This window comes from Austrofundulus limnaeus, unplaced genomic scaffold (assembly GCF_001266775.1).
Source record: "Austrofundulus limnaeus strain Quisiro unplaced genomic scaffold, Austrofundulus_limnaeus-1.0 Scaffold60, whole genome shotgun sequence".
Lineage (NCBI taxonomy): Eukaryota > Metazoa > Chordata > Actinopteri > Cyprinodontiformes > Rivulidae > Austrofundulus > Austrofundulus limnaeus.
In genome coordinates this window covers 749066-768150 of record NW_013952462.1, presented here as the reverse complement: position 1 = coordinate 768150, position 19085 = coordinate 749066, and the positions used below count along the sequence as shown (strand labels likewise).

The following is a 19085-nucleotide window of genomic DNA, read 5'->3' as shown; positions in this document are numbered from 1 at the left end:
ATTATTGCCATGTCAGAGTTAAACTGAACAAATATAACAGCTTAGTCTAATATTTAGATAAACCTTTTCCAGCAGATTAATGAAATGAAGCAGCTTCCAACACGAATATAAAAACAGAGAAGAAGCTTCAGCTGCAGCTCAAAAGATTTTTTATTAGTTTTACTGTTTGTTACTTTGGCTCAGGAGCAGAGAAAATAAAAACAGTTAGGTTATTATTGTAGAAGAAAACATAAAGGAGCCAGGTTTAGACAGATACATTGTTTCTATATTTATGTGATGTGTTGAATTCTGACCAGCTGATCAGAAACTAAAAAAAACAACAGTGCTACTATGTTTGAAATTCTAATATATTTGGTGCAGCTCAGACTTATGACATGTTGAAATGATATATATATATATGTATTAGGGGTGCAACAATACATGTATCTGTATTGAACCATTCAATACAGTGCTCTAGGTACTTGTATCGAACAATACAATTTTTTTCTACTTGTCTTCTGAAGATGTGCTGTGTTGAAGGCTCAGTGAATCTGCATTCGACTACTCCACCTAGGCTGCATTGTCGAGTGCAGATCCACTCAGAAACTTGCTGTTTCAGGAACATTCAATTTAAAAACTGTACTTTTGGAGGTTAAACAAATGCTCATACTTAATTTCAATAAATTACAAGTTAAGGGCATGGGAACATCTGTATACAGATGTGCCCCATATATGTGTGTGTCTGATCCAGTTTGACTGCAAAATATCACCATGGAGGTAGGGTTGGGCAATATTGGCAAAAGAAAATCACGATTAATTGTGGTATTTAGCCAATAACGATTAATTTGATGATTAATCCCCTGGAGTCCCTGGACACCTTTATGTCCTAGTCACATGACAAATTTAGTGTAAAAATTTTGCTCTTCACATTGTTCCACATTGTGTCAAATTACAGACTTCAGGCTATACATCTAATTTTAAACTGTGTTGATAGATAAATAAATTACAGAACTTTTTTATGTTCATCATATTTGAAGCGGAGAGAAGCACCGAGCGGACTCTTGCCTGGTGGCATTAATCGTATTAATCATCAAGTGCCAAATAATAATCAATTAATGTTTTTCTGACGATTAATTGCACACGATACGATTATGCCCAACCCTACATGGAGGTCATTCACACATGGGAACAACATATTAATTTCTCATTTATTTAATTAAAATCTGTGTAAATCTGTAAATAAGTATTACTAAATGATTACTTTAAAAAGTTATTAAGAGCTTTGGGTATCAAACAACCTTAATCATAAATCACTCCTATAAATCATGCAGGCACCTGAACCTTCTGAAAGCAGCAGATATCACATGTCCAGCTGAGCAACATTTGTCAGTCTCTCCCTCTGTGTGTGGGTGAATGAGGGCATGTTCACAGGATCTGGGCCTCCAGCCAGCCAACAGTTGGACTACAAGTCTCATGTGGGCTTACCACTGAGGCAAACATTGATATGACTACTGTGACCAGTCCATCACTGATTTAGCAACAAAAAAAACAAGCTATAAAATGTAAAGCATGCAGACTTCCATTTTTATTTAATTCCAGGAGGGTTCCATCATAGTCTTGTTACACCAGTCCTGTGTGAAACCAACTCCTGCAACACATTAATACTCCCCAAAGTCCATTTGTTTCACAAAATATTAAATGTACTCCACAGGTTTCAAACTTCTAAGAAAGGAGGCAAGTCTAGAAATGCTCAATTCTGTCAAAAAGCATGTCATAGCGGCGCTGAGTATTTTTCATTACGAGGCCTCGTCACAGAGAGAACAGAGAGCAGCCTGCCCATCTTCACTTTGGCCCCATGCCAGGCGTGCTCCAGCAGAGGAAAACAGAGAAAGGGAGGCTGTCGAGAGCGTGTGTGAATGTGTGTGGGGTGTGTGAGGGGGCAAACATTCCCCTGGCAGGATCCCCGGGACCCGGCGGAGGGCAGGGTTCAGCCGCTGAAGGAGAGGCTGCGTGCCCGGCAGTCAATTAGCGGCTTGCATTTACACAACAAATGGAGCTCCCACGGTTTCTCCAGCCCTCACACACACACACACACACCACTCACGAGCGTATCCACTCAGCGCTCATCAGCACACGCCGACACAAGGTCATGGAGAAGAGGAGGGAGGGAGAGCGCACGTAAGAGATTGAAGAAGAGGCCAGCTATCTGCTGGAGTGGCACTTCACAACTACTAACTCGTTGGCTGTATCTGAAACACAGGCAGCGATGTGTTCAGCACAAAGTAACAAAATCTCCATAACTGGATACTAAAGCTGATACTTTTCAAGAAGAGGCTTTCTGAACTTGGTTTGACCTTTTTCAAAACAGAAGAGGCTGATATCTAACTCATCGCTTATGGTGCGTTCACACCGAACGCGATTTCAGCTTCAAAATCGCAGCCAACGCTGAAGTCTGAAGCTTGTGCACTTTGAGGTCAGACGCAGGACAGTTGTTGAAGCGCCGCACGGCGACAGCCGCCCCGCCCCTCCCTCCTCTGTCGGGCTCCGTTTAATGTCGGACGAGGAAGTGGCTTTGCTTTATTTACAGACAGCCAGAACGTGTCACGTTCATCAGATAATTAATTCATAATTAATTCACCAGATAATTCAGAGAAGAGGCTCACAGCTGCTTTCAGGACTATTTTTTTCAGTCTGATGAGTCGCTGTCACGCATTGCTGCGGATCAGGACACGACTGCAGCACTCATTTTAGCTAAAGAGCTCCGCTCCGTCTGTTTCAGGTTAGTGGACCTCATTCAGTAAACTGTCCCGTCGGGAAATATGTCYCTACYTCACACAGTGGAGTCTCTCTGATTGGTTGACGCTGCGCGTCGAGCTGCAAAAGTTCAGATTTCCCWACTTCAGCGATTTGGACGATTTGGACGATCTGAGCGTTCGACGCTCAGATCGTCCAAATCGTTCAAATCGCGCTGCTCTAATCGCGCTTGAGGCGCCGCAGAACTTCCCGACGTTGCTTGAAGCGCGTCCACCATAGACTTTGCATGTAAACCTGCTGCTCCTGACGCTGAAATCGCGTTTGGTGTGAACGCACCATTAGACAACTATAACTGACCAGATTATATAAATCCAAGTAAAAACATAAAATGCAATCCCAAAGTCACTAGTTTGGCAAGCATCCTTGTTCCTGCTTTAAAATGTGATTAATTTCTGCTCCTGTCCACTTAAAGTGAGAAACAAAAGCAAATGAGCTGAAAATGGTAATTGGACTAAATCTATACTATATAGCACTTAATTATGCTGGCTTTGTTCATCACTCACAGGGTCTCACATGTTTACACACACACACACACACACACACACACACACACACACACACACACACACACACACACTAATCAGCAGATCATCAGCAACATGGCCTCCAGCGTCTTGCCAAAGGGCATTTCAACATGTGATAAAGCTGAGATCAAGCTGCCAACGTCTGATTGGCTGAGGAATACTTGTCCTCTTGAGCTACAGCTGCCAGCAGTCACTCATAATTACACCTTTGGTGATATGAAAATTGTGCCACTCTTAATTTACACAACTTTAAATTAGTTCTCTGRATCAGCCAAAACTGAAAAGGTCTTTTTTTTCCCTTCACAGAACAGACACACTTTGTTTCTACAAGCTACGAGATATGGACTTTATAATTCTTTTTATGCTTTACAGATTTCAATAAAAAAAAAAGAAAGTCTGAAATCTACCGCAGCAGTATTAAAAGGCATCATGGCACACTATATCCCAAAAAAAAAAAGAAACTCAACAAAGGTTTAAAATTTTACTTATGTGAAAGCACCAAGTATCAACACACTGAGGCTACTAATCAGTTACCCAAGATTTGCTTCACAGGGCCAAAAAGCAAAAAGAAAAACTTTGTTTAAACTTTTACAACATCTGGTTTGGTCTGAGCAAAGACAAACTTTAAAGGAGTACAATTTAGATTGAGGTTCTACACAAATAAAACCAATTTCTGGTGGTTACAGACAAATTGACGGCAAGATATAAAAAGAAAATACTGCATTGTTGCCTAAATGTGAGTGGAACTGTATGGACATGAGGTATCACTTCCAAACAAATGATCCAGTTTATAAACAATACATCTTCAGGCTGAGAAACAATGTGCTGTATAAAAAATGAACTTGGCATGTTCAGACCTCTTTAGACAAGGCTACAAGCTTCAGTTATTTCAGAAATTATTCTTGAAAAGTTTTGCAACAACTAAAGATAAAATGCAATAACTACTGTTAATGCATAGTATTTCTTTGCACCATTCAGATTTTATGTGCACAATGATAACACTTACATGCCTGTTTATGAAATATTAACACATACTTATATAGTACTAATATCTACCATAAATAATTTACTTGTGGATTTGACAATGCATTAAAAATTAGCTTGGCTGGAGTCCACCAGTTCTTCTCATCTTTATTTCTGTGCTCCTCCAAACCATCTGTTGTTCTCATTCATTCACATTCAGGTCAGAAATACCTGAATTACAGACACCTATGTATGTCTCTTTGTATGTACTGTTGAGAATTTAATAGTGAAAGGGGTCTATCAAATTTTAAGTAATAAGGATATAAGTATTTGCTGCTGTTTGGTGAGTGCATGTATCACATTCCAAGTAGGTCAGCTCATTAAAATGCTCATTTTTTCAGAGTACTATCCTCTACATTATCTAGTCACACATTTCCCTGCTAGTGCATCAATCTATCAGGGAAATAAGACCAGAGGTATCAGATGAGATATGACCTGTGCCACGGAGCAGTCAACACCAACATGTCTCTCTCCTTTTCCTCGTCACCCTTTCCTTTCCTTCCCCCTCCAGCTGTGCTCTGAAAGGGCCTTTAAATCACTCTGGGCCTGAGCCCTTTGATTGGTTGACCTCTCTGCATGATTAAACAGCCATTTTCATCACGCCCTCGGGGGTGGGGGTTACAGTCACACAGATCTGAATTGTGATCCAGCCCTACCACCTGGAATCTCTCCACACTGACGATGACAGACATTTGGATCAGAGGAGACTGGAAGTTCAGAGTGCAGGCTGAGTGGAAATATCAAACAAAATATAGCACACAGCTTACAGTGAACATGGCTGAACTCTAGCCAAGAATGCCAAGCTAAATAAAAACCCCATATCCAAAACAAGATGGGTTAAAGCTAAATCAGGTTAGCGTTATATGTTAGCAGTAATGGTGTGTTCCAGTAGCACTGGGAAGTGAACATTTCCTAGCTCCCATTCATAAATTAAAACTGGAAAGCCTCCTCCAGTGGTGAATCCCATGTGGTAGCAACTGCAACTACCCCCAGTTTCGATTTCAAGATGACTGCTACTCGCAGCTCTAGAAGGTTAACTCTAACCCCTAACTTTTACTGTGAATTACCATTCTTAATAGTTTTGTGCATGTTTAATCACTTGCACAAGTAGTGTGTTTTCTGTGCATACATACTAAAATRGATGTTTATTTGCATGAAGTATGTAGTAGAGCTCTCTTTTCATCATTGTTTATTATTTAGCAGTGTTGTAGCTAGGTTAGCAGCAGCAATATAATCGCCTATTGGCTAACTGGAATGCAGTTTTATAGGGTTCGTTGGGAAATTATGTCAATACCAATTCCCAGTTCCAGAATACAATGTAAATGGAACGCAACATCAATGCTACAAAAATCTGTGAAAACAGACATTTCTGAGACTGTTTCCAATAAAAACTTGAACCTAGGAATGATGACACGTGTTCCACTTGTTGCTCAGAAAGATAAGTGATATTCACCTATTTCTGCATTTAGATAGCCATTCAAAGCAGTGGATTAAAAAAACGTGTTTTTGTTTATGCATTCACATATTCTAGTAACATGTTTCATAAAAGAGTCTGTAAAGTACAAAATGTGCGATTGATATCCTGAAATACAAAATGACAGTGAATATAAATTATTCCTGCTCCTAGAACTGTTTTATATGCAAAGGGCAGCCATGTTGGATTTTAAGATCAGGACATGTAAGAAAACTCCAATTTTCTAAATCCAAAATCTTACTGAGGGGCAACTCAATTGATTATTTTCAACTTACGAAAACAACATTTTTACTTCCAAGTATAACTGGACCATAGCAACAGCTCCATTCTGATAGTAGCCCAAAGCTTAATGTTGTTCTGCCTTTTAACTTGCTGTTTAAAGTCTGTCTTCAATGCTGTGACCAGCAGATGTCAACACTGCTTTGCAGAAATCATTAGAAAAAGAGAGAGTTTTAATTTCCTCCTCTTCCCTTAAATCAATTCTCTTGTCCGATAAAGTCGCCACCCCCTCATAACATCTGTTTGCCTTAAAAATTAAAAATAAAGCTATAAATTGGGTACGGCAGGGTGGTGCAAGCAATGGCAGCTGTTCCAGTGCTGCGTTCAGGCTTTAATTAAAGTTTGAATCATTTTCTTGCCACTTTTTCCTTATCCCTCTTTCACATCACAACTCTACCTCATTCTGCCATGCATGTGAGAGCTTTTCTGTGCAACATTATCTATTATTCTTTGGTGTGAGCAGCCTTGTAGCTGTTCTGAGTTAGCTAGTGCTGCCAAGTTCCCTCCCTCATTTCTTGGCTGTCTTATTCTTTTCCCTTTGCGGGTTCTGGAATCGTTTTGTTAAGATTCCTCCTGTCCCGCCCTTTGCTAAAACTTAACACTCAAGGCTTTTATGGTAATGAAGCTACAAGCAGAGAGGGAGATGGGCTACTTTTGACAGTGTGTGGTGGCCAAGTTTTTGAGCAGCAGTGACTGCAGAGGAAAGGATGAGGTGTGCCTCCTGAACCATCTAAAAACAGCTTGTTGTTATAATCGAGGACAATAGCTCTAAAATACCTTATTATGCTCATGAAATGCATTTTTGATTGGACAAATGTAGTCTTGTTTGCCTTTTTTTGTCTGCTGCAAACAAAATAAATGGTTTGAAAATTTGTTTTCAAACTACACTCACTTTGCATTGTGGGAAATGCCAGTACTATCAGTCGTGTCAGACAACAAGCAGAGCTGGTCTGTTAGACCAGAGGCCATGTCACATGATCTCAAGAGCCAAAGAGTTCACAATCTGTAACGATAAAAAAGCAGAGCTGATCAACCAGAACAGCCACATTCCTTTACATGCATTGCAAACCAAAGAAATTGTGGATCATGGTGAGGCAGGCTGGTAGGACGTTCTCCAAGAAAAAAGGCGTTGCAGAGAAAGGCAACTCCTCCTGCTTGCACGCATCAGCTCACCAGTCACAAGTTACACACCCAATTTCATTTAAAACACTGAATGGCATCGCTGACACATTCCTTTGCCGTTTGCTGGCTGCTTCATCACATGCCCAGTTTCTTTATCTTCCTCAATAAGAACCGTTGAGGGAAAAAAAAACGCTCCTCACAACCCTATCTCCGTTCACGTGGGAGCAGGCATTTTGCTGACCTTTGTGACAACTCATGGTAAGCAGAGTAGATGCTGGGTTCAAAGGTCAGTGAGCAAGACTGCAGCCATCATGGGACAGCAATGAGCAGCTCGCACTCACACCCATTGCAATACCCCTCCTCATTGACACAGCAGTGGAGGATAACCCCAAGCTGGGCAAAAAGCAACAGGAGAGCCCTCGCAATAAAACCTCCATGGTCCCCGCTACACTTTTAAAGCAGTGATCAGTCTAACCCCTGACCTTCCATATACCATTCCTCCTTCTAGTCTGGAGGCCTCCTACCTCCTACCCCCTCCTCCTCCTATTTTTCTAATTCTGGCTCCATCTTACACCCCACCCCCTTCCCGGCGGTCCACCATTGTCTGGTCCGGAGTACTTATTCCCAGAGCRGCCCTGCTCTGCTTGCCTTTTCTCTGTAGGGGGCAGAGAAGGGAGAGGCGACTTAAAAGCACCCCCAAGATTTGCTCCCTTGCAGCATGGAGGTAAACCAAGGTCTGCTGAAAGAATTACCCTGAGAAGCCACTAATGTTCTGCGCAACATGCAGCCGAGTGGTTTTCCCCCTTAACAAGCTATGTAAGGGAGGAGATGGCGGGAACCAATGTTTTATTGCCCTCAAGCACATGTTTTCACTGAGGCAGTAGAGGGAGGGAAATCTTTCTGACATCAAAACTTTTTCTGAAGTTTCAGAAAGGTTACACAACAGCAAAGAAAGTGCAAGTAAAGAAAGCAAAACAGTAATAAGCAAACTCTTAAAATCCAGGCTAGCACTTGCATTGGGCTGCCACAGAAAGTATCAGTGCTTGCGGTACTTGCATTGCTTTGCAGCAGGTGATCTTGCTGTGTAACTGTAGCCCCACTGAATGGAGAAAAGTCTCTTGTACATAGGTCTGTGGTCGACATGCGTTGCACAAAGCCAGCACACAATAGAGACCAGAGTCAGTGAGCAACTCATCACTTCTCCTTCTTTAACCCTTTGAGAAGAGTACAAAAGAGAGCCAACACAGAGGCTGTGGAAAGAGAAAGGGGTCTGAAAAGGAGGAGGTGTAAGAGATTCCACGCTGCTTCAGCTCCATTTCAACAGTTTCAGATTAGATTTAAATTCAACTTCACTAAAAGCAGAGAGCAACAGAAGCAGGAAACTAAAAAACAGCTTCTTTAACAATGATTTAAACTTGTGAGTAAAGATGTTACATCCTTCCTACAGTAGTTTGTCATCTCACTGAGATTTTAGTTTTTTCTAAAAGATCACTGAGGTTTCCTATTTCAGTATTTACAAAAATGTTCTTATTCTGCCTCTGCCAAAGACATGGATAGAGTGTTTATGTGTGTGACAGTTTGCAAAACATCTCATGAATCACCAACTTAATTTAATGAAACTTTCAGAAAGTCATCAGTGGGTTGACATCTTTACTCGTGTATCTTCTGGAGTCATCCAAAGGAAATTGTCATGTCGCAACATAAAATGATCTCAGTTTTACTGAAAGTTAGGAAATCTGGTGGGTGATATGAATTCCTTTATTTTATTTTTTCAAACAACTAACTAATTTAACTAAAAGCAAAAGAAAACTATTTCCATGATGCAAAGTCAAATTTACTTTTGATATATACAGCATTTTCCTATACTAAAGTTAACATAGTCACTTGACTGTGGTATAGAACTGAACTATGTGTCTGGAAAATACATAATATCCACCCTTTAAGCTGACAGGGTAATTTTGCCATAACATAAAAATAAGAATCTGAGAAGGGAGGTGAGAAGTTGGGAAGAGATCCAAAGTGATTCAGAGCTAAAGCTACTCAAATCTCCCAGTCTTTCTGCAGCTGAAGTAGGATTTTAAAGTGGATTTAGGAAGCCCGACAGCCAATTCAGTTTCTCTTAAAAATGTTTTTCTCTACATTGATTGTTTTTTTCGGCAAAGTGTCTTTAAAAGCCTCACCAAAAAAATAAATAAAATAAAGCACAGGCATACCCAAATTGCCGGAAGCATCAATCAAATTCCAGCACTAGGGGGATTTAATGAGTGGTAAACAAAATTAATAAATGAGCGCTTATCTCCATCTGGTAAACACACATGCAGATGCTGACATCAGCATGTGTGGTGTATGAGCAGTGGTGCACAAACCTGTGAGTGTGCTGAAAACACACATTCTGAACAGTTTTCTAAAGAGATATACACACAAACTCTCAATGCCTACCACTGCCTTAAGGGCAATGCCAACAAACTCCTGATCTCTCCAGAATGAGTCACATTTCCTTCAGATAACATGAAGCGGTTTTTACAAAACCTTTTTCACAAAATGGCCACCCAGACCAGTTTGTCTTTATGCTGCCTCTAGTTATTTATAAATCAATGCTGAAGCCAGTCATTTCCCTCAGAGACATGAGCTTTCAGAAATAAAGAGAGCTTTGTGTACGAGTCATGGAGCAAAACTCTGCTGGGTTGAAGAACACAACAACTTAAAAGTGTGACAGATGTGTTCCTTGTATCATTTTCAAAACATGACAAACTCAGTTTATCGTCAAGTTGCGCTTTCTTTATTGAAATTTTCTGTAATAAATCTGTGTGTTGTTGTTTAATCTCGCAACCAGCTGGTGGTACAGACCAACTATCATTTCTTCATAGCATTAAGCCACAAAGCCGGTTCACCTTTTCGGCTCTGTTACTACCTCTCTTAGTGCCAAAAGGCTCAGCAGGGGTGGACTGGTTTCAACTCTCCTAGCCACTTCAATCCATTCAGAAATCATGCAGAGACAACCACAAGGTGTCCAAGTCCTGACTTGAGGTGTTTTGCTAATGGGGGGGTTCTGCTTTGTAGTCCACAACACAACCACAGTAAAAGGGCCAAACAGGCAGCTTGCTGATTTATAGGCTAGCCCACAGCCATGCTTTCCCTGAGCAAGTGGTTCTCTTCAGAAACCCGCCTTCTATTAGTCATATTTACAGGGCTGGAGAGTACAGATCACCTGAATTATTTAATGCTCTTTTTGGTAAACACAACAAGAACTAGGAGAGAGCGTGAGCACATGTGTGTGTGAGTGAGTGTGCGCACGTGCACAAGGAAAGGGAAGAAAAGAGCAAAGATGTTGGAGATGCTGCGAGTGAGAAAAATTTTAAACAAAAATGAGTTAGGCAATTGTGCGTTAATGTTCATCAAAACAATAAATGTATCCTAGTATTGTAAACACTGTTTCATCCTCTATAGTGGACTGTTACCTTGCACAAACCCATTAAAACAGCATCCTTCATACGGTGTGGACATCAAGGAATGCGCACGGCCGATGTGCCGCTTATCTCAATGCAAATACATGCAAAGGCACACACCCACAGCATGCTGCCTCATCTCTCACACAGTGGTTCTCATTAACAAGCCAAACATGCCTGAAGACGCCGACAGACTCTAGTGAGCACGGTAAACAACCAGTGGGCTCCCTCATCTAAGCTCAGACTGTCTCAGTGCAGAAAGTAGATACTGAATCTGTGTGAAAAGTCCCATCGTCATACAGCACACTGACACCTTGATGTGTGCATAAGTGCAAACGTTTAGTCCACATGGAACTTCATTTTCATTTTTTCAAAGTCTGTATTTAGCTTTACAAAACACTGTTCAGATTATATAATGCTGGTTTAAGTATGATTTGTGTTGATATGAATGAACAACCTTTACAAAACACGTTAGCCTTAACTTGCCTGTTTAGAAGGTAAATTAGCAGCTCACAAGCATTCAGTTCTATTTTGCCATTGATGAATCTTCTCGACAAACAGCAACAGTAAGAGTATGTAAATGTATGTTTGACGCAGTGTATCCGGTCTGTTGCAAATCGTAGCAATAAAAATTACAGAACAATAAACATGGCATCTATAGGTGTCGTCTCGTGTTACAGGAGGAAACTGTGGCTTTCTAATCGATAGCAGATTCAGGCTCTTCTTCACCGAGGAAACCCAACAACAGAGGGCATTTTTTACGTCCACATAAATCAGGGACCAGGGCTGCCTGTCTGAGTCAGTGTCTGAAGGGGGACGGACAGAATGCTGACAAGAGCATTAGCATGCCATGCAGGAAGCCACAGATGCTGAGGTTGTGCCCACTAGCTGCAGCGGCTGTGGGATTTCTACCCCAGGCCAGTGGGTCAGAAGAGGAACCGGATCATCTGACAGAACCTGAAAGATGACTGTGCAACTTTCCCAAGCAGTGACGAGCTGCAGGGTCCCAGATGGCAAATAAAAAAATGTGTCTTTGGTCTGGATGAGAGCCCATTCCACAAATTAAATGAGAGCCCGTCAATTTGACTTGACAGGAGCATAAATTCAGAGCGGTTTAATCTTGTCGCTCTGCTTTACATTTCCATGAAACCAATCAACATCAGTTTGAGTGAAGAACCACCTGAACTCGGTCCCGAGTGACAGCGCGGACCGAGGTTAAAACTCATTTTCAATCTGCAGAGAGATTAGCCGGCGCATTTTTTTTTCTTTTGATAGTGTCAATATTTTGTCTATTTCTACGTCGTCTTGTGAGAGTGGCCTTTTTAGTGCCTGCTTCAAAACGCATCTCGTGTACCCGAGCAGCTGTCACTTTCAGCAGGCACAGAGGAGGACGGAAGCAGGGGGAGGGGTCCTTTGAAGAAACTGCTAAAAGTGGGCGATAAAAATAAACTGGGAGAGAGGAGAAAATTAATTATACATAACAGACAGTTCGCTTGGATGAGCACGACAGAGAGACAGCGAAACTAAGACTGCTTTCCTCAAAGAAAACGAAAGTCATTTGATGGCTGCAGAAACTTCTGCTCTGGTCAAATTAATTGGGCTGCCAGTGAAAAGAGGGATGCAATGAGGAAGATTTTTTTTACAGGGAGGGCAAGGCATCAAACAATACACACAGAGCTCTGGCTTTAAATCCTGCACACACACACATTCACATCATGTACTTCCTMTAATTCAGACAGTCTTCAGGGATGAAAACAATGCAGTGCAGCCTCTTTTGTTTAAAATGTGATTGAGCTTTTCTGATAGCCCCCCCATCTACCTTTAAATTTTACTCTGATTGGCACTGATGAGGGTTTATGCTGCAAGCTCACCTACAAATTCACCTCCCTGCATCATTGGTAATGCACCAGCACTCCGCGGCTCAACACCACCTACTGACTGTCAATCCCAGCTTCTTATTTGGGCCAAATAGAGGTCATTCCAATTCYAGCAGTCAGTCAAGACAAGCCCGCCAGGTATTGGCAAGTGAGTTTATTTCATATTAAGGCTTGTAGGCTGGATAGGTGTTGCTGCCACGAGACATGTGTGTGGAGATGCATGTGGAGAATGGGGTCTTCAAGATGGAGCCCTACTCCTGCCCCCCTCTTTAGTGCGTTTTAATATCGCTGCTGCTGTGTGGCTCCTTGCCTCAGGGAACCACACAAACCCAAAGTGAAATATTATGAGAGATGGAGAAGGTGACACTATGCAGACGCAGGAAGGATGTGTCAGAAGCAAGGGAAGATCAAAATGAAGAAAATTTGGACAGAAGTGTTCTACAAGGGGAGAAAAAGAAGAAAAAAAAAACAAGAATAGACGGAGTGATTGAAGCACACCTACAGGCAGAAGAGCCACTCCAACTAACCACTTCAGCAAGACTGACACAAATGAAAACCTATGTAATAAAAACAAGCCATCCTCACCAGCTATTATATGAAAACAGATATTGCATTACAGCACCAGTGAGCAGCGAAGGCGCTCACGCATGGCAGAAAGAGCTAAGATTACGGCAAATGTCTCTGACATAACCGCTGGATAGATTTGAGAGGGGATCCTCTTTTAGAGTGATAAATGCTTCTTCAATGAGCAACACGACAAAAAGCAACAACGACGAGACACTGGGAAACTATGAAGACCAATTATCACGGCAGAAACATGCAGAACTGGTTGTAAAGAAGGGAGGACTTTAGCTCAGCCAAGGAGTCTGAAAAGAAAAGGAGAGGCAGAAGATGACAAACGAGGATAACGAGAACCATTAGGTGTGGATGGTTTCGTCTCAGAAGTTCTACTATTTTTTTTCCGAAGGAATGCATATCACCCACCAGCTTTCAGAGTTTTAGACTTAAGGTCATCTTATGCTGAAAAATTACAAAGTTGTAACAGCTTAGCTCAAACCTTAAAAAAAATCTCCTCCACACTAAGATTATGAGTTGTGAATGAGTCTCGTCAATGAGTTGCAAAGTTTGTGTTCTTTTTATGGTAGCCATCTTAACTCCAAAATTTAATAGGCTGTGCATCCAATCATTACTTTTGGCGAGTTTCATCAAACTTTCTCTGCCGACTTATAAGATGTTTTGTTAACAAACACAAAAGGCAAAAACTGGGGATGCACTGATGCCAGAGTACAAGTACTTGCCAATACCAAGTACTGATTGGAGTATAAAGGGTATTTTATTTATTACAAAAACTTTAAATAGGTGATAGAAAATCAGAGTAGCTTTTCGTTTTGTGGAAACACATCAAACTGACCCAGGACAGGAAAGGTTTTTTTCCCCCAAAGGTGTCCATTGGTGAGATTGTTGGGAATCTCGTGCTCAGCCTGTTCAGGAGAACATGCAGCCATTTCTGCTGCTGTTTAGSAAGCTCTTAAACACTGTGCATTGATTTTCTTTGTCTTTCTATCAAATCACTTGCGAGATTTCGTCCCTTCATTTGTCAACTTGGTTTATGGTGCTTTGCCTCCAACAAATGATGAGGAGTGTGCATCAGAACAGCCATTTCAAAAATACCCAAATACAGGTATCAGTGGATACCTAATGAAATTATCATCCCTTTTTGCCTTTGGTGGAGGGAAACAAAGAGAATAACACAGAACATCTGTACACTTAGTGAGGATAAGGATGGAAGAACTGGTAAATGAACTGGAAAAAAATGAGAATGATGGGGAGGGAGGCTCAGACGCTTGGTTTCTGACAGCGGGGGGAGGGGGGGGTGTTGAGCAGCAGCACAAACCTAAAGAGAAGAAGCAGCAGAGACAGGGAGGGAAGGCGAGAGGAGGAAATGCCTAAAGATGAGGTTGTCCCACTGGTTCAGAATGTCAAACTGTAAAGGAAACTGGAAAATTATTTGGATTTTAATGCACAGCAATACAACAGACTGTGAATGTTAACACAGTCTGTGTATTGGTCTGCAGCAGAAAAGTCATGAATCATAGAAGTGCACACCCTGCAGACTACAGTTACGTGCTGAAAAGCTTTCTGCATTCATAAACAATTTTCTTGATTCCGTGAGGCATTCTATTCTTCTATTCATGCTGAGAAAGTCCCAATTGTGCCTCCAGGAGTTTCATTTAAATCCTGCTTTTAATCTTGTTTCTTAAAAAAATTTAAAATTAAAARTTAAAAAAGCTCACTGATACACAAATTAAAACATTTCCCAYCAGTCTGAATGTGTGCATTTCAACCCTGTCATTCTGCTTTGTCATCCAACAACAATCTAATTGGACCCTGAATACACCGCTGACTGAAAGGTCCAGAGGAATGCGACGTTGGGGCAGCCGCACAAAGGCAGGGCCAGAGAGGTGCAAAGTGCACATGTCAGCTCAGATTCCAAAGTTTGGACGTCACCGATTTACTCCTCACAGCAGCGACCAGCGGACAGACCGGCAGAGCGGGCTGTGGAGAATTCCTGACACCGCTGGTCCCATTGTGGAGAAGATCTGTATCATAATTAGGGATGATTGAGGCAAATTGCTTGTAATTTTCTGGCTGGTTTGCCAGCTTTTACYTTACGATGCCATACATTATGACACTTAGGCTAAACAAAATCTTTTCTTTTTCAAACCTCCCTCCCTCAGCTTTACATTGGGAACCGGATTCTTGGAACTCAGCTAAATTTAGGCTACAACAGTGTGGTTAATGGAACATGCCAGAACACGTACCCAGATCATTGCGATCTGCTTATCAGGAAACGAAGCTCTGATTCTTTCAGCAGAAGACAGTGATGGATGTTTTCTCATCGCAAAAAAGACAAGTTCCTGTTAAACATCATAACAAAGCCCTGCACAATGTTTTGCCACCTTATTTGTATCTCTTTGCTGGCAGTTTCACACTCTTGACACGGTTTGTTTTGATGATCGTTTCACTTCTGCTGCTTGAATGTCACATTGCGCCTGTAGTTAGATGGGCACCACCTCTTAAATAAACACTTGTGTCACATTCAAATTAAATCCTCATCCTTACGTTTACCTAAAGAAGCTGCTGTGGATGAACCGATGCAAAAAAAAAGAGAAACACCCCATTAATCATTAAAAAGCTATGCTTTTATGCTATAATTTATATTGTAGAAGTCCTGCATCAATATTTAAGAACAAGTGCAGTGATTTTTATTGATAAGCTCCAGTCTGGCCTCACTTCCCCTCCTATCCCTGGGGATAAAAAAAAAAGGTTAAAATTAACTCAAAGCCTTTGCTCAATCCATTATGATTCATAAATACATATTTGAAATAGGCTAAAAAATGAGTTCACACAGCAGGGATCGGGGCTGCCCAGACTAATTTGATTAACGAAGATTTGATTTAAAATATATATATATATATAAAACAGGGAGCTGAGGAGAATCCAATAGAGGCATTTTCAATAGCTGCCAAGCAAATGCGCACTCAAACACACCCACAGACAGCCCTCAGCACTCCATCCCTGCTCAAAGAGGGGAATTCAATTGCTGTCGAATAACAAAGCTCACAAATTGCCTCATTCGTTCGCAGATTAGCGCTCTTTTCACATCACACCAGCGCTATTTCTAATTATTTCAAAGCTAATAAAAGAGGATCGATTTTTTTTCCCCCTCTTCCCCACAGCAAACAGTGGGAGACACATCTACAACTCCTCCCTGAGGTCCTTTAAAAATACGGATTCACTCAAATTTGAGGAAATAAATTGAATAAATAAAGCATGCAAGCTTTTTATTATTATTATTATTATTATATTAAAGCCACCTGCGGGTCCTCCGGGAACATTTTATCCAATCTGCAGTTAAGTGTCAGCCTTTTGAATATTATTTGTTGGTGACATTAACATTCCTGCCTGTAAGCAACAAGCAGGTTTAAATTTTTCAGAGCTTTGCTTTATTTAACGCAACTAAAAGTCATTTTATGGAGGGGTGCTGCAGCTGGGGGGAAAAAAACTCGCATCACGCTGCAGCAAAACCGGAGGATAAACACAAACAGTTATTAGTTTCCAGCACCAGGTGGTAATTAAGAGGAGAGGGGCAGAGGAGACGCGTTTAAATGAATCAAGTTAGTTAGTTAAAGTCTCGCGCTGTCTGCAGTTTTTTTATTTTTTTATTTTTTCTGTCCTAAAGCGTCTTCTCCACAGCTGCTCCTAAACTCCTAAACACAACCACCCGAGAGTCGAGTCGTGGAGTGGAAACACACAGGAAAAACTCACCAACACGGAGCAACAGAAGAGAGAGGGGGAGAAGAAGAAGGGGGGAAAAAAGAAGAGAAATAGCCTGATTATTTTCCTACAAAAACCTGCTCCCTCCASTCGAAAGGGGAGCCTCGCGCTGGGGTTTTCTCCGGACTTACAGATTCAGGTGATCCGGAGCGTAGGTATCCCCGCCATGGTTTTAAATTCCAAAACTTGGGTACATTTCCACGCTGGTCACGGAGTGGCGGTGCTCGCTCTGCGACGTCTCCCTGCGTGTGAATGGAGCCCGAGAGGAGAGGAATGCAGCCCCGGCTCCGACCGGGAGGGAGAAGAGGGAGGAGGCGCCCCGCGCGGCTGCAGTACCAAACCCCGCCCATAGAGGGCTTCACAGCACAACATGTAAACTCTGAAGACTTGAGGGAATGCGCGTCGCCCGCTGCCTTTCATGCCTATACTGTTGAAAAATGATGACGTTATTTTTCTCTCCATAATATGGTCGCTTTTGTTCAAAGCTTAGACGCTCAGAGCATATGACAGTAAAGTACAGGATGACTTTCAGCTACTATCACTTACCAGCTATAACTTCTGGAAAAACTGACAATTAACATTTTTATGTTGGCAAATGTATCAACTAGCTGCAGTGACTATCTTTAATTGACTGACTCCAAACTTTAATCAGTTTTAGTTGTTCATCAATGTATTTTCTGAAAATGAGTTTCAAATATGTGCAGCAGTTTACTAGATGTTTTGCTGACAAATACAGGGAGGGTTCAGACAAACTAATAGTATTTTTTTCTGTTTTCCAAGGTTAGTTAGCTGTGGTGGCCATCCAAAAGATTTATCATTTGTATGTACATCCAATGAAAGTTCACTCCAAAATAGTTAATGAAAAATTTCCACGATTTTGAGCAATCTGTGAGAACTTAAGTTTTATAAATTATTGGTGTGCATCCATTGATTATTTCCTACAAATTTCATTAAAAATCTGACCAGTGGTTCATGAGATATTTTGCTAAAAGTCAGACCTACATACACAGAAACAAAGAWATTTGCAACATTATTCTTTGCATTCACCTTTCAGCAATGAGTAGTAAATGACACTATTATCTTTTTCCAGTGGCACCAGTCTGTGGGGATGGATACTTTAGACAGAAAGCAAACAGTTGGTTCTGAAAGTTGATGTGTCAGAAGAAAAAAAATGAAGAAGCACATAGATCTGAGTTACTTTGACAAGAGCCATATTGTGATAAGTAGACGACTGGGTRGTTTGATAATGGTTATTGTAGAGAAGACACACAAATAAGAACTGCCTACAGGATCATGCACCCATCAGGGAGGCGTGTGGGCAGAATCAAAAGCACTTTTTTTCTGAAGAGAGGGCATCAGGATGCAGTCTGGGAGAAAGCCTTGTCTACTTTGGGTGATGATCTTTTTGGTTATGGTGCCAGTGTGAGTGTCACTTTGACATCTGCAAGATAAGATGTCCTGGAAAACAAAAATGTTGCAACCATGAATCTTATAAATTGCAGACTGAGCTGCTAATACCCAAGAAACCTTCAAAGGTCTTCTGGAATCCATTCATCCCTCTAAGACAAGAAAGTACTTTGGAGACTCAAAACAACCTTTACCAGACAGGTACAGCAGCTGATTGGCTGATGATTGTCTCTTTATTGCTTCTATGTTTAGAAAAAAATCTATTGGTTTTAGGCAAACAGTTATTTATTCTGGTCCTAGCTGCACCCAAATTAGCCATTAGCTCATCAGTCTATTCATTCAAACAAAGGTGAGCAGTCCTGGTCCTGGAGGGCAGCAGCCCTGCATGTTTTACCTTTTTTTTTTTACCTCTTCCAAGTTCTGCAGAAGCCTGATAATCACCCATTCATTCAAATCCGGTGTGTTGGAGCAGAGAAACAAGTAAAACATGCAGAACTGCAGTCCTCGATGCCCACCTCTGCTTCAAACTCAAGTTCTTCAAAGAGAAATCTACAACAGGTAAGATAGTGTTTATTTATAAACTTTTCATTGAACCTCCATTATAAAGACTAAAATATCATAATCAACAAAACAGAACTCTGTGAGTGAAAATCTTTTAGCACCATCAGTGCTTTATTGTTCAGGTTAAGTGAACATGCTTCAAGTTCAAAACAAATTGTAACTAGACATGGTTTTTTTACGATGTAAAAACAAGTGTGCATTGCCTTGTAGCATGTCATTGCAGCATGGCTTTGCCTGCAGC

General features: G+C 41.2%; 1 protein-coding gene across 4 annotated transcripts in view; it reads right to left on the bottom strand.

Moving 5' to 3' along the window:
• plxna1b (plexin A1b) overlaps positions 1 to 17438 on the bottom strand; it is a 199413-nt gene extending 181975 nt beyond the window's left edge. For 2 of the 4 annotated variants that reach the window (XM_014009644.1, XM_014009646.1), the window contains exon 1: positions 17008 to 17438. The gene's annotated coding sequence lies outside the window, so the exon portion shown is untranslated. The remainder of the gene's footprint in view (positions 1 to 17007) is intronic. The other 2 variants (XM_014009645.1, XM_014009647.1) reach the window with 1 other exon arrangement.
• Positions 17439 to 19085: the final 1647 nt, after the last annotated feature.